Genomic DNA, 6,788 nt, shown 5'->3' with positions numbered 1-6,788 from the left:
GAGATACCATTTGTAGATGGAGCCAGAAAGCAAGCTCTGGAAAAAGTGGACATTAATTTATTGCAGAATCCAGATGCTCAGATTTCAGACACAATTATGTATGCTTGTCTTAAGTAAGTGTTACTATCTTGCTAGCTCTGAAAACTCAGATAATAGGTTTGCTAACTCAGGTAGAGTCTCTGCAGCCTGATCAAAAGTCAACTCCCAGTGCACACCCACACAGAGGTGTTTCTTCTTGATCCACAAATGTCATTGATTATTAGACAAAAGAACAGTCCATCTAGGACCTTTGAGAGTTGGTTTCTCCACTGTGCTATGCTGGAAGTTACTGTCATCATCTTTCCATATGAGAACAACCATCACTGGAGTCTCATATGCCTTGATGTTGACCAACCAGCAGTGTGGGTGTTCAATTCAATAAAAGGAACCCACCCTGAAATTAGGCTGTAAGTGTTTTGTATCAGAAAGTGTTTCTTATAGATATCCATGTAAATTTGAAGCCTCATGCTAACATCTTGACATTGCTTTGTGCAGTTGTATAAAGAGGTTGTTGCTTGCCTATGGCAAGCTATGTGGAAGGTATGAACTATACAAGGCCCCAATCAAAGATGTACCTGTCCCAAATCAAACCGATGGAAATTCTTGCGGCTGGAGATGTCTTCTCCATGCATAATATGTCCTGCAAAGCTACTTTGCATTAAAACCTTTCATGACTAAGGTACCCATTTGGCAATGCATTCAGTTAGTTTTGGTTTAGTCTATAAAAGAATTCTCACCATGTGGTCTTTCAATTTTGCAGAGTGCTTTAAAAAACTACACATATGATTATTTGCAAAGATACCGGGTAAGTTTAATACAACACCTGCTTACTATGTCTAGCCCCAGAGAGCTTGAAGATAGCGGCTTGAATGACCGCACTATTGATCTAACAAAACATGACGTGCCACCAAGACAAACCCCTGCATCCGATACAGTGGAATCACAACAGGCCGAGGGGGTCATATCAGCAGAAGATGAAAGAGCCGAGGATGAGGAAAGGTCAAATGAGCATATGGAAGGTGCTAGTGTACAACCAGAGGAGACAATGAAAGAGCCAAGTCAACCAGTGGAGGAGCCAAAAGAGCCTATGGCTGAAACCCAAGATGAGGAAAGTAGGCCTATAGATGAGCAAAAGGATATGGATGAGGAAAGCAGGCCTAGGGATGAGCAAACTGATATGGATCAGGCAAGGATGTATGAGGCAAGCCGATCAACCGAGGAAGAGGAAAAGACCTTGGAGGAAACCTTGAATGAGGCAGAAAGAGCCATGGGGGAGACCCCTGATGAAGATGTGAATGATGACTATGAAGAGTATTTGAACATAAGTACATGGTTATACTTTTCCTCTGCTTACCACCAACAAACGAATGGGCAGAGTGAAATTGTTAATTCTAGAAAAGTATGTCAATGAAATGAACTAAAAAAATAAGTGGGAGAAGTACCTACCACTTGTAGAATATGCATATAACAACATCATGCATACTTTTAATGGAAAGTCTCCATTCAAGATTGTTGAGAAGATCTAAGGTTTCTCCTAACTTGAGAACAAACAACAAGATCTTTCATGTTGATGATTATATACCTGATTTGCAAAGCGCATTTCAAAAACTTAAAGATATCATAAGCTACTCTCAGCATAAACAGAAGCTAGCTAAAAGATAAGCACCATCATGCTCTCACCCTCAATGATGGTGACTAGGTTTTTCTCAAGTTTTCAAAGGCTCAAGAGCAGCACACAAAAATTAAGAATTATCAAGGTGAGAGAATTGAACATCAAAAATTATGTACAAAGCTAGCCCGTCATTATCAAGGACCATTTCAAATTCAAGAAAAGATTAATTATATGGCTTATATTGGAAGATACATAACACTTTTCATGTTAGCATATTACAGCCATATAAAGAAGATCTTCCGTCAAAGCCAATTCACAAAAATCATTGCAAATTTTACGAGATAGATGAAATACTCACCCAAAAGTCATTTAGCAACAAGACGATAACCTTCTTTGCAACAGTAAAGTTTTATGTAAGTATGTAGTCAAGTTGAAGAATTATACTTGTAATGATGCAAAATAGATAATGGAACCTCGACTCAAAGATTCTCTTTCTTTGATAGAAGATTGTGACCATAAACACAAGTTAACACATAGGGCATTGATGTAAAAACATGTTTAATGAATTCAAATATTTGTCCAAATGTGCCCTTAATTTCTTTCTTGTCTTTGTTTTATACAATTAGATTGATATTCGTACATTGTTTTACATTCTTGTGGCAATCCTTTACTTCTCAAGCACAAAATAGTTTCGCATGTTATTGTGGAATGGTATATGGCTATTACTTCAAATAACACTCTTATGTGGCAGCTATGTTTTCTCAAGCGCCAAGGTATGTGGCCCCGACTCATTTTAAATCCCAAATAATAAGAATCCGGGGAGATCCTCCCATAACTCTCTCTCTCTCTCTCTCTCTCTCTCTCTCTCTCTCTCTCTCTCTCTCTCTCTCTCTCTCTCTCTCTCTCTCTCTCTCTCTCTCATGCTTGGTAGTGATAGCAAATGATGCAATAGCTCGTTTCTTGGGAGGTTTGCTTCACGTGCAAGCAGCCAACTTGGGATTAAGGCTCACTATTCACTTAAAACTCCAAAGTATGGTGGTGCACGCCCACCCCAGGAATGCCCCCATACATGGGTTTTGAAGAGCTTTTCAAGATTTCAAAAGCCTCTGAGAATTTTGGGGGTGCAAAGATTGTTGATCTCGGCTAGCACATTTTTGCTGCATAATTGGTTGAATATTCGAGCTCTTTTGGAGCTTTTTAAAGGTATTCTTTATCCTTGGAAATAGTTCTACTGAAGGATCTTTTTCACATCAAAGTTCTTCCATAGATATGGGTAAATCTTCTTCAAGTGTATGGCAAGGAATAGAGCTACGTAGAGACCTTTGTATATCCTTGTAGAGCTTACTTCGCATTGCCTCCACCATTGTTTCCTCGGGAACTGGCCAGTCCACAGTGTTCCAATCGGTTGGTAGAGGCACTTTCACCTCTCATTCATGACTAAAGAAGAGCAGTAGAAGAAGCACGTTCCCACTGACCAAGTATGAAATTCTCAAAGTAAAGGAGAGATTGGTGAAAGAACAAGTTGTGCACAATGTCGATCCACACTCATCTTGGCGGATGTACTGGCTTAAAAGACATCCAAGGTACCTAATCGTCTACACTTATGCACCACTTGAAATTAGAAAGGATCCTACCTTTTGCTCAGTGCCAAGAGTGAGAAGTTGGGGCAGCCACCAATTACTCTTAAAGAAACATACAACATGGTTGAACTACCTGCGGCTTAGTCCTCCCAAAGGCAGAGCTACAAAGGACTACATGATCCAAACCCTGTTTGATTCAATTGAGATCTTCAAAAAAATACCAGATTTGGCAGGTATAATGTTCATAAATATTGCCAAGGTCCTTCTAACCTGCATCTGAACCTTTCACCAAGCAAAGCAGACTAACATGCCATGGATGGCCTTTCTCCAGGGAAATCAAGGGCTCTGCTACAATTTGTCAAATCAGCCATCCGATGAAATACTTCATGGATTATATGCTAGAGTGATGTTCTTACCCTCCTACTACATGCAGACATTTGAGGAGGCATTCTGCACAGAGTTCTTCACTTTTAGATCCAATATCTTCAGACATGTGGTGGAAAACCTTCATGCTAGGTTTGTGGACTACACGGCAATGGAACTTAATCCTCCAATTGACTTGTAGTTCCTCGTTGAAGGAGATAAGAAAATATGGATAAAATATTATGATGCTCTCAAAGTCAGACTCTATCAAGCAATCCTAGGTTGTTGAGAGTTAGAACTTTTTGCTCATTTTTTAACCTTGAACCTTTGGCTAATGTATAAAAGTCATTTTTTGTAAAACCTAGGGGGGGCTTTTTGGATAATACGTGTTACGACTAACTTAAAGAGCACTGTGTACTCTCCTTCTTCTTTCTCATCACATAACTCCCCTCGTGAAGTGTTCGTTTAAAGTGTCGATTGCTTCATTGCGTTCACATGTGAAAGCTCTTCACAACATTGTGCTTTTCTTGCAATATGACTGTTTTTGTTGTTGCTCACCTACTCCTTAATCTTCTCATAACTCTAGATTTTTTACATGACAAAATTTCCTTTTATGCATTGGAGGGGTGTAGTGGCTTCATTACTAAGCTCTAGGGTGTATTTGGGGTTGAAAATGATTAGGTCAAATCTCCCTTGTAGATAATAAGCACAATTTTGGCAAGTGATCAAAAGGGGGATTAAAGGGTTCAAGCATGTGTTTTTAGATACTCTTAACCCATCCTATAAGTTTCGTCTCAATTAGACTCCATTTGCTGGGTGAGCTAATGAGATTTGTATGCGGTGTCGTAGATAGCATTTGTTGCTTGACATGCAGTTGATTGTAGCTTTGAACTAGATAGGGATTGAGTGTGTTTTTGAGAGATTGAAGACATCTTTTAGCCTCCATGCACTATTTAAGTCAACTCCATCCCACGGTATGACATGTATGTAGGGGTGGTTCTCACTGTCACTACAATAAGATAGCGAGGCTTGGCATTTTGGGAGCCCCACAATGTCTTATGTTATTGCATGCAAAACCTCCTCACTATTGCAACTTGTGAGATGAAAGAGGAGGACATGGAAGCACAGATCCTTTTTTGGTAGTGCATGAATGAAGTTATGGAGGGGCATGGATGTGAGAGAGTGGATTTGCATGGATTCATGGTCGACGAAGGTCAAGCCAACTGGAATGCAAATCGCCTTGTGTTCATTGGTGGGAAAGACAACGTTCTAGAACATCAAGAGGGATCTTGCCTTCTTCATTGGAAGCAAGGCATGGTGTCACACACAAAAAAGTACGTTGTTTCTTCATCAACCAACTCACAAGGACATGTGCAAAAAGTGGCGTTTAGCCTCCTCTAGAGAGGCAGCGGCAACAAAGTGTCATCTCCTTCAACAATGGTGGTGCAATGGTCATTACATAGATAAAAACATCCCCACAATGGACTCTTGTTTGAGTTGGTGGGAGGTGCATATTGCACATTGGGGGAGCATCATTAGCTGTAGAGAGAAGTAGTGATGGGGCAAACACTCCAAGAACCAACTTGGCTGAGAGTTAGCATGGAAGCTGGTTTGTAGGCAAGGGACTCAAAAAACAAATCTCATCGTATGATGCATGTACTTTAGATATGGCAAATGCAATACAAAAAAGCATGAAGAAAATTTATTACTCTCAAGGTAAACATATTGGAAAGGGTCCTTCATTAGAGAGACTCAAGGAGAGAGTTTCCTCTAGTCCAGCACAAGTGATAAGAGTAGTAAATGATTCTACATCAGGAACACCCATCTATAAGGCTCGCACACCTCTTGAAGGAGACAAAGAAACCATTTACCAAAAGAGAGTACCATCGATTGTGATGGATGTTGAGGATGAATCCACACACAGACCAGCGTAAAATGCAAAAACACGTGACTGCACATCAGGTGGAATACCTAAGAAGATCATTTTTTGAGAGGATTCAAGGACAGCATATGGGAATGAGAATTCTAAAGACAAGGCAAAGGTTTGTGTTTTGGAACAAAAGGTCAATGATTCTATGTGGGAAATTAGAATAACTCCTCTCTATAGCCGAGTAACATGTAGTGACACCCCTAGTGGTGGAAAAAGATGTGGAAAAATATAGTGGCATGTAGTAAAGGGACTCCAGCACCATCTTTGAGGGATATAGAAAAACTCCAAATGGGCTACTCAAGAAATGGTTTTGGTTCTGTCCCAACCATGTTATTCATTTTTATGTGGTGTATCATAACGTAGATCCAAGGCCAGGTCCTCCACCAACAAATTGGTCTATTGATCTAGGAACAAATCTTACAGATGAAGAAGTTGAGATATTGCCTGAAGGAGGATTTCAAGTGGAGACATTTGGAAAAGAAAAAATCGGTGCAACAACAATGCGGACACCTCCTAGGGGTGGAGGTCATTCCTCTACCACTTCATCAAATGCAAGTAGCAGTGGTTCAATACTAAGAAATGGCATAAGAGTCAAATCGTGTACTTCCATTTTAGAGGACGCAGCAAAGAAAATTGGTTTGGCTCTTTGTTTCAAGGCTAGGGTGATTGAAGAGAAATCCATCGTAGACAATGGACATGAAGTCTTCAAGGTGGAGTCTCACGCAGGAGACGGACATGTGGGGGTGGATGAGGTGCACATCAAGGATGAGCGTTAGTGCACATGCCCCAATTTCGTCGACAGGGAGGCCTTGTACTTCATTTTCTTGAGAGTGTTTGGATTGAACCAAAATGAAAACATGTTCATACATCAGCCTCTACTAGGCAAAGTAGATGTTTACAATTCTCTTAGCCATGAATGCACATATCCAAACTAAGATTAAATCTCATGATTTGATAAATTTGTGACACCTTTTTTTCATGCATTGACTCTAGTGAAGTTGTTTTGGATTGTCTTCGTATTGGACCACTGGCGAAGATGTTTTGGATTATCTTGCTATAAATATAAAAAAATTGTCTCTTCACTTGATGTAAAATGATTTAGGTGTATACTTGTCCCTACATGTGTGTGTGTGTGTGTGTGTGTGTGTGTGTGTGTGTGTGTGTGTGTGTGTGTGTGTGTGTGTGTGTGTGTGTGTGTGTGTGTGTGTGTGTGTGTGTGTGTGTGTGTGTGTGTGTGAGAGAGAGAGAGAGAGAGAGAGAGAGA

The sequence above is a fragment of the Adiantum capillus-veneris genome, chromosome 13 (genome assembly GCF_014529385.1).
Source record: "Adiantum capillus-veneris isolate H3 chromosome 13, ASM1452938v2, whole genome shotgun sequence".
Classification (NCBI taxonomy): Eukaryota; Viridiplantae; Streptophyta; class Polypodiopsida; order Polypodiales; family Pteridaceae; genus Adiantum; species Adiantum capillus-veneris.
The sequence above is the reverse complement of the archived record's forward strand: the minus strand, read 5'-3'. Positions refer to the sequence as shown.